Genomic DNA, 17,509 nt, shown 5'->3' on the forward strand with positions numbered 1-17,509 from the left:
TGGTGGCCAACATCCCCCTGGTTTTGCCTGCCATGGCTCATGGATGGCTGGGGCCCTGGGCAGAGCCCTGACAGCCTGGTCTGGCCCAGGGAAGAAGGAGCCCCTGGAGAAGCTGTCCCAGGTGGGGCTGCTGCTGCTGGGGACAGTGAGGACATCAAGGATGACAACCTCTTGCTCCACCTGACCACCGGCAGGCTGAAGATGGTGGACTTTGATTCTGACACCTCCTCCAAAGCCAGGCTCCACAGGGAGTTTGTAGATGAGTCCACACACTGGGGGATGCTCCCAGATTTGGGCATTGCACAGCCTGGCTGGGAAGCAAAGGTTCCCCCTTTGCTGGGGCGGATGCAGCTGATCCTTCAGTCGGCTGCCAGGCTGCTTTTGGAAGGGCTGGGGACATGGGCTGGGGTGGATATGAAATGGGAGTGGGCTCCTGGCCCTGCCAAAAGCCCCCAGCACCCACCGTGCCTCGGGCTGGGGCTGGGCTGGGGCACCCAGCCCCACACAAACAAACCCCCATGGTGGGAGCAGAGGTGGGACTCCAGACCCTGTTCAGGGGCTGCTTTGCTTTGCAGGCAAGGAAGGGCTTGGGCTGCTCCACTGCCCTTGTTTGCTTTGGGATCACCATGAGGGCAGTGCAGGGGAAGGGAGAAAGCCTGGGATTCCCTCCCCCATGGTGGGTTTTTCCCTGGCACGCAGGGGTTGGGCCTTCCTTAGGGCCCTGACAGAGATAAGATTTTTGACCTTTTTTCTTGTTCCCCTTTTTCTCTGTAACCTATTTTCCATAATTTGATGTTTGTCTTTCTAGAGGAAGCGTTTCAGGTGGAGTCCAGTCTGGATCAGGACGTGCTTGGGAGCAGCTGCAGCGTGGATGGGCCGTGCCCTTGGAGAAGGCTGAGGGCATCGTTTGGGAGCAGCTTTTCTTCCAGCGGGGGATGGTGTGAGGTGGGTCCTGTCTGCTGGGGATGGTGGGATCAGAGCTCTGGGGAGATGGCAGCGAGCACAGGAGCGTCCTGCTCTGGGCAGCTGCTGAGGGCTGGAGGTGCCGTGGCTGGCTGCAGGCTGGGCACATGTCCTGCCCTCCTGCTCTGCTCCCAAAGGCAGCAGTGATGGGCAGCTCTGGGCACAGCTCTGGCACGGCCAGCATGGCCTGGGCACCGCGGGTGGCTGGGACAAGGGGACAGGAGCCTTCAGCTGACGGGGCTTTCTGGTTTCTCTCCTTGCAGCCAGGCTCTGTCGGTGCTGAGGCCGCTCTGGGCTCTGCCAGGGCCCTGCTGGAGCTCAGCATGGGGCTGCAATCAGCCAAAGGAGAAATGGGGTGACCTGCAGCACAGACTGGCTTGAGCATTTTAGCAATACAGCTCCAGAAAACATGCAGCCACCCAAAAAATAAACTTGTTCAATAACTTCTGGAATGAAATCAATCTGGGATGACCCCAAATGACTTTTTGCAGCTTGCTCAAGCAGTACCTCAGCCCTTCTCTGAACTGTTCTCTCTTCTCCCTGCCTTTTACATCCCAACTGCTTCCTCTTTTCCCCCAGTGAGTTCCCAGTCTATTCCAGTCTCCATCACACTGTTCCCTTCCTTGGTGCCCCTCACCATGAGGAAGGCCAAGCCCCAGGCTTAGGGACTCATCCTGTCACTGGCTGAGGAGCAGCAATGTCTCAGAGGTCTGGTGGGATTTTAGTGTCATTGAGAGCTGCTCTCCAGCCCCCAGCTCTCCTCACTGCTGAGTTCCCGCTCCTTTTTCCTTGTCCTTGCAGCAGGATGAGCTCTGTGAATCCCCTGGAGCCTCCCCACTCTTTCCAGCCCACGCACCCACCTCAGTTAGGCTGAAGCTGCAGCTTCTCTGTCCCCTCTGGCACACCAGTGCAGTCCCCTGTGCGGGGAGCCCCAGCCCCAGAGCACAGCACTCAGCAGTGCAGTTGGGGCTGGAGCAGCTGCCCTGCAGCCCTGCCTTGGCTCTTTGTGGCAGGGAATGCTCCCTGTTTGCAGCTGTCCCTGCAGGATGGCCCCAGGGCAGAGCCCAGCCAGGCTCCCACTGCAGCCCCTGAAGCTTGGGGCAGACAGTGGCCCCAGAGCTGAGGTTCACGGGGAGCTCCCGGAGCTGTGCCTCGCACTCTGGTGCCGTGTGTCACCGTGCAGGCTGGCTTGTACGGGGTGAATGTACCAGCCCTGCTTTGACTGACAGGGGCCTGGCCCATCACATCTCTCCCAAGGCTGCAGGCATTGCCCAGGCCAGAATCTGAAGGGGCACAGAGATCAGACCAGTGAAATCATCCAGACCGGGTTTTCAAAGGCCCTTTAGAAGGAAGGGCTTGAGAATAAATGTGCTCTGTTTGCCACATAAACATCGGGGTGAGTGGTCTCTTTGGCTCCAACCCACTTTCCTACCCGAGCCAACGTTACCCTCTCCCTCACACGTCCCCCCCGTGCCTTCCCACTGCCTTGTCCTGTCAGGGCTCCCACAGCCCCTCATCCCTTTGTGGCCCCGTCCCCTCAGGGTCCCCCCAGCCCGGCCAGCCTGCCCGGCAGCAGCGCCACAGCCCCACAGGAGCTCCAGAGGAGCCCCACCAAGAGGCACCTGGGAGCCCTCAGCAATCCAGCCAGCAACACACGGGCAGGAGGACACGGATGGCGCTTCCTGCCTGGGACAGGGCTTGTGGCCATCTCCAGGCACCGCTCTCACAGAGATCCCCACAGCTCCAGCCCCTGCCCGTCTGCTCTGTGGGCAGCACAGAGGCTTCAGCAGAACCACCAAAGGCCAAGGGGCTTCTGGCCATTTTCCCTGCAACCCTGCAAGCCTGGGCAGCTTGCTGAGCCCAGGAACCATTTTCTCCCTCTTCCCCTAGGCCCTGCAGAGCCTGGGCAGCCAAAGAAAGATGCTGGGAGTCTGTCTATTACAACACATCCTATATTAACATGCTAAAGAGAAACAAAAGAAGAAAATAACAATGTTAAAGAAATAAAACATTCCTGCTGGCTCAGGTGGCCCCAGCAGACAGAGCCTCTGGAATCAGCTCTCTGCAGAGCTCCAGCAGCGCAGCCAGCCGAGCCCTGACAGACGAGGCCGTCTCCCCCATGCCCTGCAGAGCCGATCAGGCAGGTTATTGAAGATGGAATATGGAGCTCTCTCTGCTTCCTGGAGGATGTACAGTGTCTGAACTGCCAGGCTTCCGACGGCGTCACTGATGTCATTGGTCAGGCCTTCAAGGGCTGAAAGAGAGAGGAACAGAGCCATGGTCAGTTCCCACATCTGAGGGGACCCGAGGGGACTCTGTGCCAGGGCCATCCCAGCCGGCTCTGGCCATGACCAGCAGGGAGCAGGGACCAGCCGGATCAGCCCAAAGCTGCTGGCCACGAATCCCCCAGGTGCCCTGAAAGCTCTGTGTGCTCTGCCCACGCCGGCCCTGGTCCGCACAGGGAGCAGAGCCCTCCGCAGCCGGGGCAGGGCTCGCAGCTCCCCCGGCAGCCCCCGCTGGCAGCCCGCTGCCCTCACTCACCCTCAGAGAGGAGCTGGAGCTCTTCCTTCCTCCCCCTCAGGTGCCGCCCGGCCGTCCCTGGGAACACAGAGCCTGTCAGGCCCAGGGCACAGCTCCCTGCCAGCGGCGCCGCCAGCCCTGTGCCCACACGCCCTCCTGGCCCAGCTCGTGGCTCACCCATGAACCTGACGGCCGCCTCTCGCAGGGGCTCCTGTGGGCTCTGCAGGTAGGGCAGGGCCTGGCGCAGGTGCTCGGCCACGCTGCTGCTGTCCTCTGCCAGCTGGAGAGAGCGGCAGGAGGGAAGGGTTGGCCCCGCAGCCCCCCGGGCCGGGGCTCCATGGGCACCCGGCTGGGGCCGCAGGAGCCTGGAGCAGAGCCCGCGCGGCCTCGGGCTGCAGCAGCGGGCAGGGGCACAGCTGCCAGCCCGCACACCGAGCACCGCGCTCAGGGGCTGCTCCAGGCTGGGGCTGCGGCTTCCCGGCACTCCTTACCAGGATCTCTATGAACTTCCACAGTTTCTCCTTCTTTACAGATTTTTCCAGATCTCTTCTGTTCAGGAATTTGGCCACACAAAGGAGGGTTTCCTGAGAAGCCTGGAGAGCAGTAGAGACACGGAAATCGCCCTACAGCCCAGGATCAGCATCCCTGTGCCAGGGCCAGGAGGAGGATCCAGCCTACTAGGTGCCAGGGTAGGAGGCAGCCAAGCCCTCTCCCAGGGGAACAGCAGCAGCCCGCGAGTCCTCACCTCTGCCACACTCTGATTCTCATCATGGCAGTGGAAGAAGAGTGGGAGCAGGCTGTGACACACTTGTGTCATCAGGAGCTTTTTTCCTTCCTCTTCTGCAGTAGACAGCAAGGTTCGAAATACAAACATGGCGATCCACTGCACATGCCTGTCATCCTGTGTAACAGGAAGGAAACAAGACCTTGGCATCAGCTGATTCTGGCCCACGTTGGTGCAGGCCTGCATCTCCACAGGGCACCAAGTGTCTGGGCAGCAGCCAGTGGCCGTGGCTGAGGGCACAGAGCCTTACGTGGTCAAAGAGTGGCAGGAGCACCTTAGCCAGCTGCAGGGCGATGGGGCTGGGTATTGGGGCGTCATTATCCAGGAACAAATCACTAACTAGAACAATGGCCATCCTGACCACATCACTGTCATTTTCCTGCAGGAGCTCCCCAAGGCTTTCGGTCAGGCTCCACATTCTTTTGGCCTGTGCGGAGCAAAGGTGTGTGAAAGGCCACCTGCTGCCACAAGGCCCAGAGGCCAAAGGCCTGTCCCACAGCCCTCGGGCAGCTGAAGTGGGAGGCAGGAGAGCTGGGAGCGGCTGCCCCAGTGCCTGAAGCCCAGCCAAGTTCCAGCGACTGCGTTCCCCAGCCCCACGCTGCCTGCACGGCTTCAGCTGCTGCCCCTCCTTACCAGCGAGGGATTATCCCTGAGCAAGAGGAGGGCCCTCAGAACCTGGCGGCGCATCTCTGTGCACTCACTCAGCAAGTGCCTCGACAAGAGATCCATGATGCTGTCACCACATGCACCCAAGTCCAGGCAATGCAGGACCTGAAAGGCACAGGGCAGTGACAGGGGACCCGGCCTGCAGGAGCCCAGAACCGCACAGGGCGGGGACCAGGCAGTAGCGCAGGGCGTGGGCACCGTCCCAGGCAGCTGCGGCTACGAGAGGGCAGAGAGCTGGGAGGCAGCGCCGGCCTTCAGACTCACCCCCACAAGGAATGCCAGGGCAGGGAAGTTCCAGTATGGCATCTCTTTGCGGAGCAACTGAAGGAGACAGTCTGAGATGCTTTTACACAAATCGATGGATTCATTGTGCATCTCCCTGGAAGGCGGAAAATGGCACTAAGATGTGGCAGCAGCTCTCTGGCCTCAGAGAGAAACAGAGAACCTTCCCAGGCATCGCCTGAGAAAGTCTGAGAAGATCAGAGGAAAGAATGAAAAAACATTCTTATCTTAACATGCTGCACCTGGTATTGTGAACATCTGAATATGTTACGGAGATTTGTCTACCTAAGCGTGATTTTTTAATTAACTAATGGTGATAATGTTTAGACTTGAAAACCCATTAAATCAATCTATATCATAACTATCTATAAGAACACTGGGTTTCTTAATAATAATTATTATTGATCGGACCTCTGAAATATATGGAGTCAGTGATAATGATCACCCAGCTGGGGGCCTGCTCCTATGACACTAAGACCCTGAGCTGGGGGGGGAAGCCCCTCCCAGGACAGATTGATGCAGTTCTTGTCTTTACCCCCCACCCTGCAGGGGGACCTGGGCCCTTTGAGATGTGGCTGCTACTGGGCACCCTCCTCTCCCAGCCTTTCCCAGTCTGCTTGGCCGTCCCTCGTGCCTCTGGCCCACAGCCACAGGGACTGAGTGGAATACCCCAGACACAGAGCACAAATGCCGGGAGCAATGGGGAGAAGGGGGTCTCACCTGGCCAGCAGACCCACGGCATAAATGTGGGTGTCAGCACAGAGCAGCGTGTCCCAGCCACGCTTGCGCTCCATTGACAACACCACATCCTCATAGTGCAGTCGGCACAGCAGGGACTTCAGGGTCCTCACTGCAAACCTGAGAGCAGAGCAAAGCCCGGGTCACACTGGGAGCACTGGCTCCTGCCCTGGCCATGTGGCAGGTACAGAAGGACTGGGATAGAGCACCTGCTGGGGCTGGTGGCAAGGCCGTGTTCTTCCTGGCATCCCTTCCAGAAGGTACCAACCGCCTCTGGCATCTCTTTGGTGCTGGAGAACACTTGGAAGAGCAGATGCACAAATAACTGCGGGAAATGCTCATCCACTATATCTGGGACACAGCGCTCCTGGAGGATCTTCCATATCACCACAGTTGCCTGCAAAGGACAAAGCCCCCCAAGACAGCGCTCAGTGCCGAGGTGTTCGTGTGACAGGGCCCGAGCGTGGCAGGGAGAGGCCCAGAGAGACACAGGGGGAGCAGCGGGCCTGGTGGCCCTGCAGCTGTCCCTAGGCCAGCTTTCAGGCCCTGAGGCAGGGAGATGCAGTGGGGGAAGGAGGATGGAGAGCTGCTGGAGAGGTGGCCTTGGGGCCAGCAAAGGCCACTGGCAGAAACTCACAGCCAGGACAAAGACACCCGTTTTGTCCCCATCGGAGGTGCACGTGCTGTGCTCTGGCCAGCTCCCCAGCACATCCAGGAGTATCTGCTGTGCCAGCTCTGCAGTCCAGGGCGTGCACATGATGGTCTTCCACATGGCCATGGCAGCTCTGTGGGGTTAGAGATCTGTCTCAGGGGATCTCAGACACAGCACCGTGGCCTGGGCATCTCTAGGGGCCCGGGTTGACCGACAGCTCTGCCTTTGCTCACTGCCCCTCTCCAGCAGCAGCCAGGCAGCCCAGCCCTGTGGGGACAGGCCCCTGTGGGGCAGCGAGGGAGCATGGCAGCAGGCTCGGGGGCTGACATGCCAGGGCTGGGAAAGGGAGCAGCCAGAGGGCCCTGGGACTCTCTGTGGGTCAGACACCTGGCACAGGCTGTACAGGGCGATGGGTTGGGGTGAGCCCTGAGCCCTCTGGGCAGGTGGGCCCCGTACCTGTCACAGGATGGGGCCACACGCAGAAGTGTCATTACTGCGTCATTTGGCTGCGCTTCTGTGAGATACAGCAGGGCGTTGTCCAGCCTGTGCTCTGCAGAATCATTGGCCATGAGCCACTGGTGGATGTACCTCACCATGGCAGGCACCTGGAGAAGGCACAGGGAGACTTGGGAAGCTGCCAGAGGGAGCAGTGTTCCCAGTGTCCCCAGAGAAGTGCTTCCCTTCCCACCACAATGTGATGGCCTCAAAGGCTCACAGGGCCCAGCACTGTGGCTTGGGAAGCCATGTGACTCATGGGGGAATTGAAGCCTGGCCACAGCTGCCTACTTGCTCTGCTCTGGAAACACCCCTCTGCACAAGCAAATCCAGCAGGGCGGCACTGGTCTCATGTCCGAGGAGCTCTGAGTAGGCTCTGAGCCCAGGGCCCATGGCGCCAGTCTCTTCCTGCCGAATTCTCTTGATGAATTTGCAAACGAGCTGTAGGAGAAGGGCAAGAAGCGATGGAGTGCTGCAGGCGTGCTGCTGGGCTGAGCAGTGCCAGCAGGCCCAGCCCAGGTGGGGATGGCTGCAGGTACCTGCGCTGTTCTGCGGAAGCGGCCACGGGTGCGTTCCTGCTCTCGTGTGCGCTGCACGGCTGCACCTGGCAAAGAGCGAGTGCAGCCCGAGCTGAGGGGCTGCGGGAGAAGCCGGAGAACACAGCGCAGCCCTGCGCTGCCCAGGCAGGGACAGCCCCGTGACGGCCCAGGGCATGGAGCACGGCTGTGGGGTGTCTGCTTGGCCCCTATTCCATCCTGTCCATGGGCATGGCCCCAGGGGATGGGATGGGATGGGATGGGATGGGATGGGATGGGATGGGATGGGATGGGATGGGATGGGATGGGATGGGATGGGATGGGATGGCATGGCATGGCATGGCATGGCATGGCATGGCATGGCATGGCATGGGGCCAAGCTGGCTGCAGGCACCAGCCCTGTGGCCCAGCTCTGCCACTCACCCTTCTGCCGTGGCTGGAACTGCTCCACCTCTTCAGGCTGCTGTGCTCGGGCAGCTCCAGGAACTTCTTTCTCCTCCTTCCCCCAGGCCAGCTTGGGCACGCTCACAGGTCTGAGCTCTACGTCGCTGCCTGGATTCATGGCTGCTTGCAGAAGGTGAAAAGGAAAAGGTCCAAGTCAGCAAGTGCTGCAGTCGTGCCTTGAGGGCACCTGCAAGAGTGAAGTCTTGGCAAGGCTACAGGACAGCAAGTCCTGCATTCTGCTCTTGGGGCTCCAGCCACAAGGACAGGAGACTCCTGTCAAGGATGGTGCAAATGCCACGGTCTGCCCTCGAGGGCAGCTGCAGAAGAGATGCCTCGGGAAGGCCAGGGGTCACCAAGTGCTCTGGTCTGCCCACGAGGTCACCTGCAGGAGTAATACCTCTGGAAATCTCTGGGTCAGCAAGGAATGAGTGGCTGTGTGAGGGCTCCTCACAGCACCGCTCTCTCGCGTCCTCTCTCGTCGTGTGCACCGAGCACTGTGGAGTGTAACTGTAACTTGTAACTGCCAACACCTCTGCCAGAGCGTGTCACCAAGGGCCCTTGGAATCCCTGTCCCGTTCCATTCCACGGTGACCATGCTGCACCGTGTCACCAAGGGCCCTTGGATCCCCTGTCCCGTTCCATTCCACGGTGACCATGCTGCACCGTGTCACCAAGGGCCCTTGGATCCCCTGTCCCGTTCCATTCCACGGTGACCATGCTGCACCGTGTCACCAAGGGCCCTTGCACACACTGCCACCTGCCCTGGGGCCACCCGCAGCCCCCCAGAGTGGCCCAGGGTGGAAGGAATGCCTTGCCCCAGGTGTGTCAGACAGCCCAACAGGATCTTTAGGAAGGGCTCAGCCCATCAGCAAACGCTGCCCTGCTCTGCGGGCTCAGAGCAGCAGGAGCCCCCGCAGCTGCCGACGCAGCCGCGGCGGGAAGGGCACGGGGCCTCCACAGAAGCTGGCACGGCCTCCTCGGGACACGTCCCACATGGTGGCCATCCTGAGCATGGCCGTGGGACACAGACCAGGAATGTGTGGGCCAGGGCAGGAATGCTGCTCTGAGCCCTGGGGCCCGGGCAGCGCTGACAGCAGCAGGTGAGGCACAGTCCCCGCCCAAGCAGAGTTCCCCCGAGCCCTGGCAGCACCGGTGCCCGTCTCCTGCCCAGAAACCTGTGCCCCAAAAGGGCTTCTCTGCCAGAGGGCAGCCAAAGCTGGTGTGCACTGGGGGCTGTGCTCCGTCCTACAGGGGCTGTTGGGAGCAGCACCTGGAGCAACTGGGGGCAACACTTGGTGCGTGTCAGATGTTGTTGCTCCTTCCTGGGATGATTTTTTCATGGAAGGGATTAGCAGCAGCACAGAAACACCAACAACTACTGAACTTCACAGGACAAAGAGACTCCACCGAAACACTGCCATGTTTCCTTGTGCTTTTGCGTCTTTCTTGCACTCTGAAAGAAGAAGAATTGGCCCAAGCCCTGCTATTCAAATCTCCAGCTGCTGTGTGTCTTCCTGTGGCAGCTCACTGCAAACACAACTGGCTGCCTGCTCAGCTGGGCAATGGACGGCCACAAACAGGGAGGGCCCTGGTGAATATCTCTTTGGTCTCATGGGGCAGCGAGGGCACAGGAGACAAAGACTGCTCCTCCCGAGTTCATGGGGCAACAGAGAGATTTTATTTCCCAAGCCCCCCGTTAGACAGGGCATTTGAAAGACCAGGCCTGGAAGCTCTCATTGGTTTGAGCTCCACGCCCCTTCAGGTTCTGGCCTGTGAGGTGCCTGCAGTTTTGGGAGATATTTGATTGGTCAAGACCCCTGTCAATCATGGGAACACCTCACCCTTCTTTTCTTTATAAAATTCTGTGTATTGTTCTCTGTCACCCATCTGCAAGGGCCCTTTGCCAACATGGGGACAGAGGACAGCATGCATCTAATTTGCACTGGAGCTGCAGCATTCCCCTTCAGGAACTGTTAGGGGAGAACTCAGGCCACAGGCATAATGCTTCTTGGTTACAAATTGAACTTATCTCTAAAAGCAGAAAGTATTTAACCCTGAGCCCATTTAACCCTTAGAGAAAAACTCAATTTTATAAAACAACCTTTCAGCACTTGATCCCTTGGAAAAAAACCGAACTCCCAGAAAAGAGTCTGTAAACAGAAAAACTGTTTGCAAACATGAGAAATAATTTGTAAAGAAATCAAGTCCTTCTATGAACTGTCCATGAGGCAGGTGATCATTTTTAATGCTGTCTGTGGTTTCCAGTGTCCATATTTTAGGCAGCTGCATTGTACTGTTGTAGGATTTATTGTAAAACATGAGAACAGACTCAGAGGGGAGGAGGGTGTGCCCTCAATCCAACCCCTTTCCCCTTTTTTCTTTGTCTAAGAAATAATAATAGGAACAGCACATGTATTTTGAATACTATTAACTTATGCAAACTTTCATCCAGGTTTACTGATAATATTTTTCTTTACCAGCCAGGTTCAGGGCAAAGAACTTGATTGGGAGATGTTTTGATAAGGGCAAGGAACTCGGTTGGGAGATATTTTCTGTATTTATATTTTATCTAGTGCAAACCATATACTTTTTTCCCTTTGTTAGAAGTTAGAAATTTTTTATTGACTTTAGTAGCTGACTTTTAACTTTTAAAATGATGACAAGTGGCAGAATTCAGTGAAAAAACTTTACAACTGCACTTTGCTTATGAAAAATCCAATCTCTGTGTGTACCTCAGTGGATATTCCTTGAATCATACCAGTTTATCTTGAAGCAATGCAACAATAATTATTAGAATATTAAGAAAAGGCATGTTAATACACATACTAGGACTTCTTTAAGACAATGATTTACTAAAATATGAATATCAATCTAATATCGATATCCAACTGAGACAGACAAAAACTCTCTAAGAGTTTAAAGTTAGAAAGTGTATGTTTATTGAGACAGCTGGGCAGTACGTGGGATAATTCCCTAATGCACACTGCAAAAATCACAGGTATTACAAAGCTTTTTTATTTACAGAGGTCTTGAATACACAAAATATGAATGCATATTCATATCCCTGTCACTTCCTCTGCTCCGCTTCATATGCTAATTGGCAAAAAGGCTATTAAGCATGTGTGGTTCTGTTCCCGGGGCCATTTTGGGGAGGAGTCTCCAAAATGAGGAAGTAAAATAAGTCTTCCTCGTTCTGACATTTCTGACTTTCCCATGCATACGTGACAAATGAATCTTTGCCGTTTTCCTGTGCTTAATGGATCCCTAAAGTATGGGAAGTCTGCAACTGTTTTTGTGCCCCTGAAATCTGTTTATCAGCAGGATTGGGGCTGGGATGTGCCCTGGTGCCTGGGACATCACCAGGAGCGGGGCTGGGATGTGCTCTGGTGCCTGGGACATCACCAGGAGCGGGGCTGGCTCTGATGCTCTCCAGTGCCTGGGACATGACAAGGGGCGGTGCTGGCTGGGGTTTGTTTGGTGCCTGTGCAATCCCATGGGCAGTGTCACAGCGGGGCAGATCTCAGTGTCCCCAGCAGGTCACAGTGTCCAGGGCAGCCCGTGCCAGAGGTCACTGCGCACACGGGGCAGGCTGGGCTGGACAGGGGACGGGTCAGAAACGCTGCCCTGGGACTGGGGTCTCCCCCTGCCTCTGAGGCCCAGCCCCTGCTGGGAGCGCCTTGGGCAGGGCACGGGGCTGCTGCTGGGCCAGGGGGACAGGCCGTGCCCCCTGTCCTCTGCTGCTGGGCCAGGGGGACAGGCCGTGCCCCCTGTCCCCTGCTGCTGGGCCAGGGGACAGGCTGTACCCCCTGTCCCCTGCTGCTGGGCCAGGGGGACAGGCCGTGCCCCCTGTCAGCTGCCCAAGCCCCTCTGATGCCTGTCCCTCGTCCCTGTGGCTCCTGTCCCCACCACTCCCCACCACCTTCACTCCCTCCTTCAAAGCCCCACTCAACCCCTTCACAGTGACCTCTGGAAAGAAAGAATGAATGAAGGAAAGGAAGTGTTGGCTGTTCACCCTGGCTGGATGTCAGGCACCCACCAAAGCTGCTCTCTCACTCCCCTCCAGAGATGGACAGGAGGGAGAAAACAGAATGAAGGCTTCATGGGTAGAGCTAAGGACTGCGACAGATCACTCAGCAAATGCCATTATGGGCAAAACATTTTCAAAATTGGAGATATTAATGGAATTTTTGCTATCTGGATCAGGGCAGGATAGTGAGAAGTAAAACCAAGCTTTAAAAACACCTTCTGCCCTTTCCTCCCTCCTTCCCATCTCTACCTCCCCCCCCAGTGGGTGCAGGGAGACAGGGAATGGGGGCTCTGGTCAGTTCATCCCCGGTTGTTTCTCCTGCTGCTCGGGGAGAGGAGTCATTCCCCTGCTGTGCCAGGGGTCCCTTCTGGAGACACTTCTCCATGAACTTCTCCACGGTGAGTTCATCCCACGGACAGCAGTTCTCCACAAGCTGCTGCAGCGTGGCTCGCTCCTCCATGGGCTCACAAGTCCTGGCAGGGCCCTGCTCCAGCGTGGGCTCCTCTCCAGGGGTTTGCAGGTCCCTGCCAGGTCCCTGCTCCAGCACAGGTTTCTCATGGGGTCACAGCCTCCGCTCAGGCATCCCCCTGCTCCAGCACGGGCTCCTCCAGGCGCTGCAGGTGCATCTCTGCCCTCCGTGCCCTCCATAGGCTGCAGGGCCAAGCTGCCTCCCCAGGGACTGACCAGGGAATCTCAGGGCAATCAGCTCCAGCAGCTGGAGCAGCTCCTGCCCCTCCTGCCCTGCCCTGCCCTGGGGGTGTGCAGAGCTGTTCCCCTCACAGGTCCTCACCCTGCTCCTCCCTGCTCACAGTCACAACTCCAGCATCACCCATTTCCTTAAATCTCTTATCCCAAAGGTGTTACCACCATTTCTAACTGGGCCAGCCTTGTCCAGCAGCCAGTCTGTCCTGGAGCCAGCTGGAATTGACTCTGTGGGACATGGAGGAGCAGCTGCTCTCACAGAAGCTGCTCCTAGATCCCCTGCCTTACCAAAACCTGGCCATGCAAACATGGTTTAAGTATGGTAGGGTTTTTATTACCACTATTAATTCTTATTATTTCTATTACCTCTATTTTTGATATTAATGGTACAGTTATTATTATTACTAGTATTTTTAGTCTTTTGGACTCTATATTAATAGTGGCTAGATTAGAACTGGAAACAAAGGTACTTCATTGCAAGTAACGGTTAGAGTTCTGTCAGCCTCTTGCCCTGCCCTGTTCTCTGTCATTGCTGTGTCTGTGTGTGAAGCTGCTGCTGCCAGGCCTCCCTATTTCTCTGGTTTGGGAAATTCCATGGCATTGCTCACATGTCAGAAAGAGAAAGCTCATTCCATTCAAACACATGCCCTTAGCTCTTCGAGTCCCATTGTTGGAAGCTTGTTTTCTAACATTGTTGACTTACTCAGCTTCTGTTAATATTTGTGATTTTATAACAAAATGTTCTTGGGTGTGATTGTGCAAGATTCTCTAATCAGCTTCCAGTTTGCTCTTGGGTTTCTTACCGGTGTGTCCGAGCTGAAGGCAGCATTTTGGGTGGGAGGCTTCAGCGGGAGGTGGGATTGCCTCGGCAGCAGCTGGTTTTGCAATGTGAGCAGCGCTGACAGAGATTCCGTGCGCTGAATATTCCGCCTGGTTGGAGCCGCAGTGCCCGGCTGGAGGGAGCCGCGCCGGGCGCTGCGGGTTGTGCCGGGCCGGGCAGCGGCCGCAGCCCCGGCAGGGCCCGGCCGTGGACACGGAGCCTTTGCTGGGCAGGGCTCGGCCCTGCGGCGCCGGGCGGGCGGTGCCGCTCCCGCCGGGAGCCTGCGGGAGCCGGGACAGCGAGAGAACCCGGGCCGAGCATCAGCCCTGGGGCACGGCCCGGGAGGGGGCACAGCCCGGGGGTCCCGCAGAGCCTCCCTGCTCCAGAGCCGCGCCTGCCGCAGCGGGGCAGCTGCGGCACCTGCGGGGCACGGAGGAGCCGCAGGCGGCGTTCCGAGCGCTCCTTCGGGGCAGGATTTTGTCCCGCTGCGGGGAATTCCCGCGGGCCGGGCGGGCCGGGGCCGCTGCCGAGCGCCGCCGCCTTTCCCGGGAGCCGCCGGGCAGAGCTCTCTGCTCGGGGCTGGGAAAAACACCTTCACTGCCCTGGGAACATTTAAAAAGTTTAATACAGGACAAGAGGAGACAAGGCCATAGAGCAAAGGTTGTTAGGGCCGGGTGCATCTCGGCACTGAGCCAAGAGCACACGGTTATCTCCGGAGATACCCCTTGAATACCTTTTCCCTTACACCAGCCGGTTGCATATTCATAGTCCCTTATGCATAGTAAACTTTTTCCCAAACTAGTTTGCATATTCCAAGAACTGTTCAGCATGGCTCCTCCTCGGTTCCACCTTTTTAGGGCATGTGTATTCCTTGGTTGTGGTTTTGGTCCTTTTTTATCATCCTCTTCAGTTTGGTCCCGGCCCACACTGCCTTCAGACGGTGAGTGCTGATGGTTGGCAGATCTGTACAGGTGTCCTCATCCTGTGCTCACTGGATGTTATCCCATCCAAGCAGGAATTTTAACACAAGCATGCTTCTATCAGCTATGGCACTAGTATGTCTGAGCTTAATCAATGAACAACAGAAATAAAAACTATATAACAAAGTTATTGTAACACCACACATATAAAATCCAGTGGAATATTTGCAAAAAGCCAATATTATAATATGTATCTATGACAGGGCCAAGGGCCGGGTGCCCGCTCGGTGGCCCCGGGACAGCAGAATTTTGGGGTCCCGGTGCTGGCTGCCGGCAGAGCCCCGGCGCTGGGCCGGGGATGCGTGGGACCCTCCCGCGGTGGGGTTGGGCTGCCCGGGACAGGCGCTGCATCGTCAGCCCGGAGCCACCGGGGATCGCCCGGTACCGGCGGGGCGGGGCTGGGGAGCGGAGAAGGGCGGCACCGGAGCGGGGGGACCCTCTGCAGCCTGCGGGGTCGGACAGACCGATAAGGGGGTCCCCGGGAGCCTGGAACGTTGTGAAAAACGCTAATCACTTGGTTTTTAAAATTTTAAACGTTTAATAATAATAAAATGGTTATAAAAATAGTAACACAATTAGAGTAATCAAATTTAGAGTTAGGACAATTACAAGACAATAAAAAGCAAAAAATTATAGATGTCCAGATGCTCTCAGACACTTAAGCCAGGACAAGCATGCCTTGTGAACAAAGGAATAACCTTAAAAGCAATAGCCTATTGCATATTCATGTATCTCATACATGATGCAGAAATTCCTTGCAAATTAGGAACTTTTCTGGATTTTGTCAACTTCTTTCCCTTAATCCTGGTGCTTCCATAAAGATGGAGACAAGATGGAAGAATGTTTGTCTTTTCTGATAAGGAGGTTGTAACTCTATGTGCCCCAAGTCACCGCCATCCCTGTGTGAAGAGTTTATTGATTATCTCATCTCTTGCTTGGGCAAGTAAAAAAATCCTACATCGCAGAGTTTCTATTTTAATATTATGTTGTTACCTAAAACTCTATTTAACACACTACTTAAGAGAATGAATACAGCATAACTTTCTAACATTACACATATAATATTCATTGTAACATTTGTGAAAAGCCAATCATAAAATAAGCATTCTACACAGAAAGTGTTGAAATGGTAAAACCAGTCAAAACCCCTTAGGAATTGGAAGGAAAACCAGAGGCAGTGGCAGCTAACACCTCAGAAACCCGTGGCTTTTGCTCCTCTCTTCGACCTGAGAGATTCCTGGGCAGGGGCGACTCTTCCAATTGCACCAGCGTGGCCATGGCTGGGAAGGGCAGCGAGCAGATGCGTTGAGCTTCTCCTGCCAGCCCCTGAAGTGCCAGCTGTCATTTGTGTGCGCTGAGGATTCCCTTCAGGCTCGGAGCTGGCGCAGCTGCTCCTGGGCGCTGCTCGCCCGCGGGCGCAGCGGTGCTGCAGCCGCTGTCCCGCACACAGGGAGGGCTCTGGAGCCTCCCAGGGCACCAAGGAGCGGAGCAGGGAACGTGCCGGGATCTGCTGCAGGACCGTGGGGCTGTGGGGATCCTTCGGTCTCTTGGATGGGGCAGGGAGGGGGCAAATGGAATCAAGGTGAGACAGGGATCGGGCAGCCCCACACCAGGCAGCGTTTTCTCCTCTGAGAGCTCCTCTGAGCTGAGCGAGCTGGTGAATCCTGCGGAGCAAATGAGACCCGGGAGCGAGGGAAAGGCTGGCTGGGAAGGAGTCAGATAAACCCAGTGGGTATTTCCCTTTCCAAGGGGCTCCTGGGGAGACAAAGGAGACAAGAAGGATTCCCCATCTCATGACATTCCCTTTTTTCCTTCAGTAGCCCTATTGCAGTCACTGCAAACAAGAGTTTAGTTGATCCCTTTGATGCCAGGGAGCACCCAGAACTTGAACCTCGCTGCATCCAGCCCTGTCTGCCTATCACCAAGCAGAGGGAAAAGATAAAGAACCTGGGTGGGGGTTGAGCCAAAATGGCATTTTGCCACTTCTGATCTGCTCCCAGCTTTTGCAGCAGGGCACCAACCCCATCGCTGCAAACCACTCCCTTTTGCAAGGCACACGTGGACCTCGCTGGTAGCTCAGGGCTCCTGAAGGAGCTGCTGCAGTTGGCAACTGGAGCTGTTGTTGAACTTTTCACATTGCTTACCCCCATATCCAAATGCCATCAACTGTCTGAGGAAGGACACAAAAATATTACCCTGGAGGGGCCAAAAACTTGGAAAAGGATGAAAGAAATGTTCTGATGATGACAATGACAATGACAATGACAAAAAACCACAATTTATTTTTGACAGCAAATGAGTACCCACAGCCCTCCAGCCCTCCCAGACTGGCAGCCGAGTGGGGCCGTTTCCATGGCATGAGGAGCTGGCAGCCTGCAGAGAGAAACCAGAGAGCCACAGTCAGTCACAGAAGGCTCCTGTGCCCCTGTCCCACCACGGCCTGTGCCTGGGCCAGGCTGCTGTGTGCTCAGATCCCAAACCTCCTGACCCATTCTCCGTTTTTAGAGAAGGGCAGAGTGGTAAGCCACATTCCATCTCTGCTGAAGCACAGCCCAGCAGCCTCCTCAGAAGCTGCAAGGGCGGGGTGCCCGTGTGCCTGGTTTCCTGGCTCCCCGGCAGACCAGGGGTTAAACATTGGGTGTCTCCTGGATTATCCCCGGAAAGAGCCCATCTCTGCACTGAGCTACCTTTTTTCATTTGTAAATTAGGTCTTTCTTTCTCTGCCATCTGTGGTTTCTCCAGCCTGAGATGCAACCACCGGTCATTTAAAACTTTAAGAATCTTTTTGTACAAGCACAACTGACTTGATGTGTATTTTACATAAGCACGAATTATTCCATAACATATATTACAATGGGGCTGCAGAGATCCCCTGCAGATCCATGGGGATGCAGAGATCC

The 17,509-nt window shown here is 56.2% G+C and overlaps 1 protein-coding gene across 1 annotated transcript in view; it reads right to left on the reverse strand.

Annotated features, from left to right (window-relative positions):
• LOC146763998 (uncharacterized) overlaps nt 1–17,509 on the reverse strand; it is a 330,063-nt gene that overhangs the window by 286,591 nt on the left and 25,963 nt on the right. The gene's annotated exons all lie outside the window — the stretch shown is intronic.

This window comes from Lonchura striata, chromosome 36 (assembly GCF_050655825.1).
Source record: "Lonchura striata isolate lonStrDom1 chromosome 36, ASM5065582v1, whole genome shotgun sequence".
Classification (NCBI taxonomy): domain Eukaryota; kingdom Metazoa; phylum Chordata; class Aves; order Passeriformes; family Estrildidae; genus Lonchura; species Lonchura striata.